The sequence below is a fragment of the Ambystoma mexicanum genome, chromosome 3q (genome assembly GCF_040938575.1).
Source record: "Ambystoma mexicanum isolate Mex_15411 chromosome 3q, UKY_AmexF1_1, whole genome shotgun sequence".
In the NCBI taxonomy this organism is placed as follows: Eukaryota; Metazoa; Chordata; class Amphibia; order Caudata; family Ambystomatidae; genus Ambystoma; species Ambystoma mexicanum.
Window position 1 is genome coordinate 858,400,915 of NC_090926.1, and position 12,239 is coordinate 858,413,153.

Below are 12,239 nucleotides of genomic sequence, written 5' to 3' on the forward strand. Positions count from 1 at the left end.
ACTAAAACCCATACATGCACCCTACCCCCACAGCATAAGACGCTCACTTGTCACCCTGCCATCTTACCAGTATGCTTAATGCAAATACTTAAAATTATAATTATTTATAGAGTAACACTATAGTATGAGCCCATATGATGGCATTCTCACTAGGTAAGGGATATAAGGCACAGTGATGAAAAGTGATTGCCTCAGGATCACATAATGTATGAAGTGTGGAAGGTAGGGATTTGAGCCCTCTCCGCCTTGTTCCACAGCTCCCCATTCAGGAAGCAGGGGAGACTTCATCTTCTCCTATTCCATCTATTAGAAACAAAGAAATGCTCTCTGTAAAGTTGTTACTCAAGGGCTAAACTAGTGCACTGTTCAATAAAGCTGGGGTTCAAAACACCAAATGTATCTACAAGGAGGATGCCTATTAATCATCTGTATCCTGAGGTAAATGTATCTGAGACAGACTAACATTATAATTATAATGAAAACGTACTGTAAGTATTGTGTGGACCTTCAAAGCACAGTCGCAGGATACAGCTCCTGAAATAATATAAGAGAAGTAGTAATTGAAACATATCTTGATAAAGCAAGCACGCATCACTTAGTCAGAAAAACAAAAAGGGGTCAAGCCAGTCCCACAATCGGGTACAGTGGCATGCAGGTTAGATATTGATCTTCGCACGAGTCATCTTGCTGACCTATCATTCCAGATGTGTACACCTGTCTCATTTACTCTATTTTCTTTACTCATCAACCACTGGTGTCCTTCTCCTACACCACATTATCAATGCCCCCCTGTTTTTTTTATAATTAACATTCAGACCACCATTCCTCTTTTGCTGCATACTTTTGCTTTTAATTCACTCAGTCGCCTCTCTTTACTTTGCATGCACCTCCTTCGCTTGCCGACATTTCTCAGTCACCAATTCCCAGGAGCACACGCTCTTTAATTGCCCATTGCACCAAGCCCATTACTTGATTCTCCCCGCTTTCACATACTTAAGGGGCCATTTAGAGTTGGATGGTAATAGTACAATTGTCTGTATTTGGCAAATACCATTGATTCTACCATCCACCCAATTCAGGGTTTTATCAAATACCATCAAGGGTATTACATGGGAATACTGGTGGTGGTATTTTAGGTAGACATTTTGCCGAAAAATCCACCTGCTTGCAGGTGCAGGTAAACATTCTGAACTGGCCTCACATATTTTAAATCTTTATTTTTACTGTACCGAACGGACGCACAAGTGCTTTCCTTCAACAGAGTGAACACTGTTTTTTCAAAGGGCCATGTTGAAGGGGTATAAAAGTGGGCATCTCTGATTGCCTCATATCAATGCCTTACCCATATAATGCATACAAGTACCAGAAAAGAAAATTGGCAGTAGTTATATGAGCGACTCATGTACATAATCCATTTCTCTCTTTACATAGATACTGAAAAAATGCAAACCAAAACGTTTTACATTACCGCCATTGGAGGTGGTATTTCTGAAATAGCACTGGTGGTATTGCAGAAACACCATCTCTGCTGGTGGTAAACTTTGAGTAAGGTGGATTTTCAGAAATAACACCAGCAGAGCTGATAACCTAGAAACGCTGAATGATCTCCTTACTTTGTAATCTTCTAATAATTAATACCTGAATATTACATCTTTCTATGTGTGTTTTTCAACGGTGTCCAAAATGAAATACCACAAACAGTCCAACAGCCATTTTTATAGCCACTATATGAGTAGCATCCATGGGTGATGTTCAGGGTGCTATTCAAGTCTTTTTGTATGAACACACTGATGATCAAGAAATTCACCAGAAATAGGGGAAACATACGTACAGAATCAAACCATGGTCCAACTCTAATAGGATACGGACACTTACTTCTATGGCATGTACATGGTGTGATAAGCTGCTGTGGATTGTAACAGACCAATGGTGTACGGGGAGAAGTGGTGCTAACATTACCATGCAGGGTAACAGAATCTGTTATTTAATTGTATACAATGCCAAAGGGTTGTATGAACACACCCCCCAGTCTACATCCCTCACCCTCTTGCTCACTGTGGAGGCCCATGTGTGGAGACACCCGGACACATCCACAACATTGATGAAATCAAGATGAATATCTCGCCCCATTTACACAGAATCTGAGCAGGCCTTGTTGCTCTCGGTTCCTTTGTGCCAGGCTAGATTCTGAAGGATTTTGTCATTTTCAATTATTCCCTTTTACGTTTTGGATCTCTGGCCAATGATGCACCAGCCCAGCCAGCCTGTTGCGTAATTGCCCCTTTCCCCCCTTGCCAGTCCGCCCCTGTACAAAACAGTCAAAGCCCTGGTAAATTTAAGTATTCCTACATAAAAAATAATAATAAGTACAAAAAGGATTAATTGGGACATTTTTAGTGAATAGCATTGATTCTACTTTCAGGAGATCCCCTAGGATGGCCACTTGTCAAATTGTTTTAAAAGCCTGTGTAAAAGCTTTACGTTTTGATGGATGATGTCAGTAGGATCCTCCGCATGAAGGTTCTGTGTGCAGCCTTCAAGAAGTTGCAAGCAAGAAATGCCTGATAACATTCTGAAATGTATCACACTTTGACCTAGAATGATCTCAAAGGCAGTGACATACACATGACCCTAAAGTACCAGTCATTGTGTATTGTATTAGCAATTGTTTTTGAAAACAAACTCAAATCTATTAATTATCTGTGTTTGCTCACTCACACACACAATCAGACAGCTACTAGAACAGGCAGTCTAAAGGCATGCCTACCTTTCAAGGAGTCAGCTAGCTGCCACCCCATTGTTTCAGAATCAGTATGCAGCTACAAGGACTTCAGCAATTGTTTTGACTTGCTCTTTCTAGGCACTTCATGTGTTGCCTGGTGAACTCAGGGTTGCATCAATAGTTGTTTAGTAGTGGGTGTGCTTTCAAATGAGCACCTGTGCTTAACCCATGAAAGGAGACAGAGATGTGCGGATCTGCCTAAGTATCCTGTTTATAGTCTAGCCAATTGAGGGTAAGTCCTCCTCTGTTTTAAGCCAAATATTGAAAGCTTGCAGTGTTATTCTCAAATCGAAACATTTCCCCGGCCCCTTTAAAAGCTAACTACTACCCTTAAAAACGCCAAGCCTGGTCTTCTTCAGATGCGCTTCAGATTGCTACAACTGGCTTTACCAACCGCGCCGTTTGTTTTTTCTGGTTTTCAACCTACCAAATAATGAACGTTGCATATGAGGGTGATGCCGCGTCATCCTGACTCATGCATTATGGAGAGATCCAGGCAATAGGCGCACACACAGATTTAGTGCCTGCTGGTGTGATCACACATGGCAGGCTGAAGTAGTGAGGATTTCTCACCTGAGGAATTCTCACCCGACAAAATCTGGGCCAGCGATGGCAGAGAAAACCTAAAGTTAACCCAGGACATTCAGTATGTGACACAGGTAGCCAACACCTTTTTCCCAACCACTTCAAAACCTTGTGTGCTGGTATCAGGTTGAATACCACATGACTTCTCTTTTTCTCTACCCACCCCAAGCAGATGTTCAGCCAGTACAGTAACAGTAGGAAATGGATCTGACTTATCCTTCCACCCACTCTCATCCCAACACACACATAGATCTACCATTGCAGGATCTAACTTGTCTGCATGAAGCAGTAGAGAGTCTGGGTTCTGTTTCTTCTTCGGGTCTGTAACCAAAAAATTAGAAGAAAACAGCAAGCTCGATAGGCCAATCCTCGAAGGACCAGCTAGGGGCGTTATCAAATGTGAGTTCTGGCAATTAAATGTATTGTTGGATCATAAGACAAAGCACATTCTCTATACTTCGTCATTGATGGGTGAACGTAAAACCCAGATTTATTAACTGTAAAGCCACCCTCAAAAGAACATAAATAGAGCTCACAAAACAGAGGCACTGTTTTGTGTTGGTTAACAACATATTTATGATGAAGAGTTGCATTGAGGAGGCTGCTGGTCACGTGTCCTGGCCCTGCCACTGAGTTGCTCCTCCAACCACCAGTTTTGGCACCTTCCAGAGAGCTACTTAAGGACTCCAGGCCTGCTCGAGGCAGTGAGCATTGAGGAGGCTAGTTGCTCTGCCCACAACCAGTTTTCCTGCGTCGAGTCAGCCACTTTTCCTTTGTGGTTGGTGACCAGTTGCAAGTGGATCTTGTTTCCTGACCTAAGCCCCACACCCCCTCTAAGCCTACACCTACCTTTGCTTTCTTAACTATCAGATGAAGGGGCATCTTTCACCCATCTCATCCACGCGGCCAAATCGAAGGGCAGCTGAAGAAAGGGTAATTCCTGTTTGGACTGGGAGGACCCAGGGCAGGAACCTCTGCCCCTCTAACATCAGGTAAGCTCCACTCGATTATGTGTTTCACCCCTCTCTCCCAACAACCCATCCCTACCATTACCACTCATCGCCGACCACGCCGCTCACAAGCAACATCATGGACATTGCATTGCTGCAACCTCACCCGCATTACTATAAACTCCAATAGCACTCCATCACCCACAACTCGAAAAGAACGGATGCTCACCAATATCCGCTCAGTAATGAAACATGCAGCTGACATTGCTGACCTCATCATCATGAAATCCAGAGATCTGGGTGACATCCACCTCAACCCACATCCTAGATTTCCTAATTCCCAATGGCAACAGAATTCTACACAAGGCTGTCCAAATAAGATTGGCGGAGGTCCTGCCATCATTCATAAGGCATCATGGCCATGCACAGACCTAGACATTGCCACCATTGTCTCTTTCCAAAACCTTTCCTACCACAATTGGCACAGTCATTTTTCACCTCATCTACAGACCACCCAAGCCCAACACCACCTTCATCGAAGACTTTTCAGGCTTGGTCCCCACCATGTCTCTCACGCATGCCAACAATATCTTCCTCAGTTATTCAACATCCCTGGCAACCCAGCAACCAAGCCAATGAAGGAAGATCTCCACTTTCTACTCAACACTCTAAACCTCACACACCACACCAAAGACCCAACTCACAGGAAATGTAATTTCCTTGAACTCATCACCGCTCTGCCCACTCTCCATCACAGATCTCCAATACCGCTCGACTGGTCAGACCATCTGGCAATACCTTTTGAGATTAGTCACACCACATCAGTCAAGCAAACCTATCGCAAACCCAGCAACAGTGCTTCAGATTATTCAAGAACTTCCCAGTGGAGGCTCTTACAGATGACCTCGCCAAACTCAGCTTCACAATGGCTGATCTACCTCTGATCGACTAGGCCTGCGACTCACCTCTCCAAGAGCTCAACACCACCCTCACAAACAACATTAACTGCCATGCCCAAGTGAAACAAAGAACCATCAAGGCCAAACCTTCTGCGCCCTGGTACACTCAAGAACATCAACAAAGGAAATATCAGAAAATAAGAAAAGACTTGGCGCAAATCCTGCAGTGCGTTCAACCTCATCCTGCTTAACAAGCTCTTTGCTACACACAGACTACTGATTACCACTGCCAAGGCCAACTACTACCAAAACACCATAGCGAAGGCCAACAATGAAAGCAGAACCCTCCTCAAAATGTTAAGCACTGCATCAATCCTCTGCCCAACCAACCCGTACTGCACTTCATTGAAATATCCACTGCCATCAACCCTTTCTCAGCAACAAGCTCAGCATGATCCACCAACACATACACATCAACGTTACAACTGACAGCACACTACACATACCATCTTGCAAAACCAAGACTACCTGGACAACTTTCAAGGCACTCACGATGGAAGACTACACTGACACCCTAGCATCCCTCAAGGCAACATCATATGCTGACAACCTCCTCCCCTCCTCCGTACTCATGCACTCCTCCCTTACCTGACAATCATTAATAGCTCCCTTACTCAAGGCACCTTCCCCTTGACCCCCAATACTGGACAAATCCTCCCACTTCCCAAGAAACTGACACTGAACCCTGCCGGCCTGAACAACTACTGCCCCATCACCCATCTTCCCTTCCTATGCAAGATCCTTGAGAAAGCAGTAGCCAGGCAACTCCTTGAACACATTGAAGCTAACAACCTCCTTCAGTCCTACCAACCTGTTGTCAGACCCAGATGCAGCACAGAAACCGCTACTAACAAGGTGATTGGCAATTGTCTTAAAGTCCTCAATGATGGCCATCCTTGCCTCCTGGTTCTCCTTGACCTCTCAGCAGCATTTGACACAGTAGGCCACCAGACACTCACCAAAAATCTTCATCACTGCATGGGGATCAGCAAAATCACCCTTGTATGTTTGAAAACGTACCTTGCTAATCGCCACCAGTTTGTACAAATGGACTCATCACCTGTGGAATCCCACATGGAAACACTTGGAACCCTCCTCACTCCACACAGCATCCACATCCACCAATACACGGATGACACACATCCTCCATCCAAGATATCCTCCATCAATAAAAACTACAGACTCAAGGTATGCTTCTCATAGATCCATTAATGGATGCCCAGTGCTTGACTGAAGCTCAACCCATCCAAGACTAAATTCCTACTCCTGACCAACAACACAGAATGCCCTGACATCCAGACCTGCCTCTCTGCTATGCAACTCTGGGCTTCACACCCCAGCTGGCCACCTGAGCCAAGTCACTTGAACTCAACATAGACGCCTCTCCTTCAAACAGCACATAGCAAGAAAGATACAAATAGCTTGGTTCCAACTTTCTCTTTTGCAGAAAATCAAGTCGTTCATTGTGTTGGTTAACAACATATTTATGATGAAGAGTTGCATTGAGGAGGCTGCTGGTCACGTGTCCTGGCCCTGCCACTAAGTTGCTCCTCCAACCACCAGTTTTGGCACCTTCCAGAGAGCTACTTAAGGACTCCAGGCCTGCTCGAGGCAGTGAGCATTGAGGAGGCTAGTTGCTCTGCCCACAACCAGTTTTCCCGCTTTGAGTCAGCCTCTTTTCCTTAGTGGTTGGTGACCAGTTGCAAGGGGATCTTGTTTCCTGACCTAAGCCCCACACCCCCTCTAAGCCTACACCTACCTTTGCTTTCTTAACTATCAGATGAAGGGACATCTCTCACCCATGCGGCCAAATAGAAAACAACTTCAGGTCTGCTGTCCATGCCTTGGTCCTCTCCAACCTGGATGGTGCCAATGCCCTTTTGGAAAGCCGTCTGGTGACTATCCTGATGGTGTCCAGTCAAAGGGTCGAATACAATAGTTTTGAAACAAAAGGACCGAAAAAAAACAAGAAAGAAAAAAACATACATTTGACTTTTTTTTCTGGTCCTTTTGGTTCGAAACAATTGCATTCGAAACAATTGCATTCAACCCTTTCACCAACAACCATCCTGACACCTCTGAGATGTGTCCTGCATGCTGCAGCATGATTTATCAAAGGACTCAGCAAATTCGACCACTGCACCCCGATCCTCATCGAACTGCACTGGCTCCCACTGCAAGCCCGTATCATCTTCAAAACCTGCTGCATCATCTACAAGGCTGCCACCCTGAAGTCCCCGAGCTACCGCACTAAGAAACTCTCTATCTCTGGAGGCCAATGATCCATCAGTAGGACATGTGCAGACTTGAACTCTGCCGGTGCAGAAAGGAAAGAATCAGAAGGCCTTTTCTGTCTATGCCCCAAGATTCTGAGGGTGTTGTCTGGTGTTGATGGGGATGAGGGATAACCCTCATCCCCATCAACACCAGACTCGCCGCCTCACTTCTACAGTTCAAGAAGGAGCTCAAATGGCTCCTCTCTAATACCAAGGAACAAACACCCTCCACTCCCTACCCTATCTGTGACTGGGTGATCTGACCCCAGGTTGCTTGTAGACCTCTTGGTGACAAATTGCCCACCTTTCCCCTCCCTAGTTTCTCTGCTTCCATCACAATGTGCTTCCCCATATGATTGTGAAGCTAATGATGCTCAATAAAAAGCCTAATTATAATAATAATAAATAATAATAATAATAATAATAATAATAATGATGATACATATTAATTACTAAAATGAAGTTTTCTGCAGAATTTGAGTGAGTTACTCTTTAGACTTTTTCAGTTGTCTTTGTATCTGAAATTGGATTGACATCCACTCACAGCGGTCAATAATTAAAAAGAAAAAAGCATTGAATTTAAATAAGATCAAACACCTGGAACATTAGCAGTCAAGAGAAATGGCCTTTGATGCTTGAGATGCCGCGAAATGAGGTTGCTGACTTCCCAGCATTTCAAGCCAACTGCAATTATTAACAAAATGAACATGTGCACGACAAAGAAAAAGAAAAATGCACACAGTGTGTGCCAGGATAACCTCACCCTTTTATGTTTTGAGGTTTATGGACCACAAAATATCGCTTTCATAGACTGACTATACAGAAATGAATAATAAAATCTGACTCCCTGCCTACAGAGGTTTTGTATTGGAAGGCAGCTCTTAAGATGTGGCATAGTAGCCAGAGAGGAGGAGGAGGAGGAAGGTGCCGGAGAGGCGGCAGAAGAAGGAGGTGGCAGAGGAGCCTGAGAGGTGCCAGAAGGAGTAGCAGTACCACCATTAATGGGAGAGGAAGAAATGTGAGAAAGAGCCAACACCATGTGAGGGGTCAATAGGCCTGGTGAATGAGTAACAAAGAGGATGTCGATGAGAGTCTTTCTGGAGGTAGCAATGTGTAGGTATCAGCGATAGGGAGGTCTGGGTTGGAGACCAGGATGTTCCTCTTGGACTTCTTCCTTCCAGACTGTGAGGGATAGGTTAGGCGATAGAGTAGCAGTTAGAGAAGATGGGAGAAATGGAGAGCACCATAGGGGGTGCGAGGAGGAAAGTAGGATGGGGGTAACGAGAGAAAAGAGAGATGGACAGACCAGCGCTGCACAACGCAGGATGCGCAGGGGAGCACACAGGAGGAGCAGACAGGGGACAGAAGGCAGTACAACGGAACCCCCAGCAGGGTGAGGACCTAGAGAGGGAGAGAGAGCCTAATAGGAGTTCACAGTACAATAATAACCAGAGTTGAAGGGGACCTAGAGAGTGGGAGAGAGCCTAATGGGAGTTCACAGTTCACAGTACACCAATAACCACAGTGGATGGGAACCTAGAGAGTGGGAGAGAGCCTAATGGGACACAGTTCACAGTACAACAGTAACACCAGATGACTGGGACCTAGATAGTGGAAGAGAGCCTAATGGGACACAGTTCACAGTACAGCAGTAATAACAGATGATGGGGACCTGGAGAGTGGGAGAGTGGGAGAGAGCCTAACGGGACACAGTTCACAGTACAGCAGTAACAACAGATGATGGGGACCTAGAGAGTGGGAGAGAGCCTAATGGGACACAGTTCACAGTACAGCAGTAACAACAGATGATGGGGACCTAGGGAAGGGACACAGGCACACAGTATGGCCAGCCACTAGATGGGAGAGCTTTGGGTTTTCTGGAGATAAGTACACTATGTAGACGGTTAGGTGGAGGTATACACAACGGCCGGGAAGTTTAATAGAGAGCAGTAGTGGCTGCTCCCCCTTCGGTCACCTTTCTTTTCAGTCGCTGCTGGTCAACTAATGCTCTGCATACTCGCACTCTGCGCCGCTACGCCTCCTTCGTCGCCCAACACCACGCCCTTACCCAACGCGGGTTTAGGGCGTGGTGGTCGACATGGTCAACATCAAGATCCTTCATTCCATATACACCAAGAATTCAGGAAAAATTACCTTCTCAGTGGCAAAACCTAATCCATTGCTACCTTGCAACCAGAAATCTACACCTACAGATCTTGGTCAAAGACTCAAATCTGCTGAGAATTAAAAAGGCATGCAATAGTTCCAGAACCCTGGACATTCAATATGCTCGCCTGCATATTATCTGAGCACAATCCCCAATTTTACACTCTTTGCAAAGACACTCAAGATGCTCCTTTGCCTGAAACACCGCCCCTCTACCTCAGCACAAATCTGTTTTTTCCCCAACTCCTTACCAGCATTTCTTTCTTTCCAGACACATACCTATTCCACTTGTGTCATTGCCTTCTTGGGTCAAGTATTGTGCTCTCTCACATAAATGGCATTATGTAAGTAAAATGAAGAACTACAGTCAGTAGTGTCCAGAACCAGTACTGATCTTGCATGGATGATATATTTTGGCTAACCGATGTTTTGCCCATATTTAACACATGTTTATTTTAAGTATCGTAACATGAGGAAATAAGGGCTCCAGGCAGCGGTGATGAAGAAACAGTAATTTATTTCATTACAGCGACAGCGGCCTATGAGAGCCGAGTGCCAACATGGCTCTCTCCCTGAAGTCTCTACTCTCTCATCCACATTCTTAGAATAACATTCTTAGAACTTAATGAGCTCATAGTGCAGCTCAATGTTTAAGTAGAATCTGGTAATACATTTTATGAACTTGTTTTAACTTACACTTACATCATAACATAACACATGTTTACACTTTCGCTATCCTGTTAAGAACAGTGCTTAGAAATGAATAATTTTGCTTCCTTCCCATCATTTTTAGTTTGGGCTATTAGGGGGTGCTGTATGCGCGACCTATACGCTGAAACTATCGCCATGGGAAGTTAGTGGGGAGAGACGCTATGTGAGGAGGGACACAGAGCCTGTGGGTGTTGTTTTGCCTTTTCTATGCGCTCATTGACTATTAGTGGCTATGCTAGACCCTGTGTCTAGTCCCATTCACTACAAGCCCCTTCCCACCCAAAACACCCCACCTGTACCCTGGGATTTCTTTGAAGTAGCTCTGTGCTTTCAGAGCAGTCACCTGAAAGATAATGACTTAGTTGAAGCTATAAACCAGTGCCTGCTATGCTACAACGTTTTATATCAAGTGTGCCTTCTGCCATTTGATTTATAAGCAGTATGTGTGTCCTTGCATCTGTTCCTTGCACTAGATTCAAGCATTGGCAAAAAATAAATGTTGGTTCTGGCATAGGTATAAGCCAGGAATTCTCCAGGCACCGCAATCATGTAATCATGTAGTAACACCATTTGCCATCTGTTGTCATCTTATGGCCAGGTAGAACCACTATGACAGTGCATGGAAAATGTCGATCCCATGCCTACCCAGAAGCAAATGATGTTGGTTATGCTAATGCATGCTACCTATATGTGACTGCTTCGCTTCCTTTTTACACAAATGTAAAATACAATAAAAATGTGCTTTAACTCTTTTATAAACAATATATATATATTTTTTTAGAAGATAAATGCTTAAGGGAGCGAGCTTTGACCCTAGCAGCTATAAATAGTTATTTGTCTAGTAAAGGTCAGATTGTTTCATATGTTTTTCATTTTTTTTTTAAAAAAGAAAGCTGTATATATTGCTTTGTTACATATCTGAAAACACCTTTTCTAGACATGTAGAAATAGCCCATTTTTAAAATAAAAGTGTATAACCCTCATTACAACATATTCATTACAGTGAATAGGATACATGTAGGATGCATTATTTTCCTCCTCCCCCATAGAGGGTGTTGCCATCTATGCAAGTTGACTAGGACTCACAAAGCTCTGGTGACATCACAAAACACAGGACTGCTGGGCAACTTGGGCAAGTACCCTGCCTGAAATCAAATCCCACCATTTCACTGTCAAAGTGAGTCTGGCCATCTTCCTTACCTTCCAGTGAAATGATCGACCACTAGACTGTGTTCCAGCCATGTAGGCCTAACCTAATCGCCTTCTGTTAACATGTACTGAGTAGAAGGCTGAGCAGATGGACTGGAGTAAGTACAACCTAAGAAACGTCCCCTTGTCTATGTCCTTCCTTGTGTAAAGTAGTGCTTTGTGCAATGATTCAGATAGCGTGGATTGCTGTGGAGTACAGGCAACGGCGCGTGTGTGACAGCTAAAAGAGAGTAGAGTCCTGCAGCTGTGTAGGAATGCTTTCACTTGCCAGCCCAGCTTCACAGTAGATGGGCAGTAAACATCACTGTGATAGCATTGCGCGGCTGTCGAAGCCACTGTTTCTAATTATAACAGGACCCTCATACAGACACAGAGACACAGATAGTTGTGTTTGTGAGGAATTATGAAAGAAAGGGGAAGTGGGTGTGTTTTTGATAGAGAACGAAGCAAAACAGGATGCACTACACTGCAAATAGCACCGCGTGTTCAACAAGTCGGGGCTGTTAATCATACGCCTAACAGCCGTCCATTTAGTGAGATAGTATGTCACCTGAATTTCATTAAGCCCTCTCAAATCAGCATTGCCACCTACAGGCCTAAC

The 12,239-nt window shown here is 44.5% G+C and overlaps 1 protein-coding gene across 4 annotated transcripts in view; it reads left to right on the forward strand.

The window, feature by feature from the left end:
• Positions 1–12,239, forward strand: part of RAB11FIP4 (RAB11 family interacting protein 4) — a 1,742,713-nt gene that overhangs the window by 1,619,452 nt on the left and 111,022 nt on the right. Inside the window, exon 1 of one of the 4 annotated variants that reach the window (XM_069654956.1) lies at positions 11,540–11,736. The exons of the other annotated variants lie outside the window; for them this stretch is intronic. The gene's annotated coding sequence lies outside the window, so the exon portion shown is untranslated. Of the gene's footprint in view, positions 1–11,539; positions 11,737–12,239 lie in introns of those variants that run through there. 4 annotated transcript variants of the gene reach the window in all.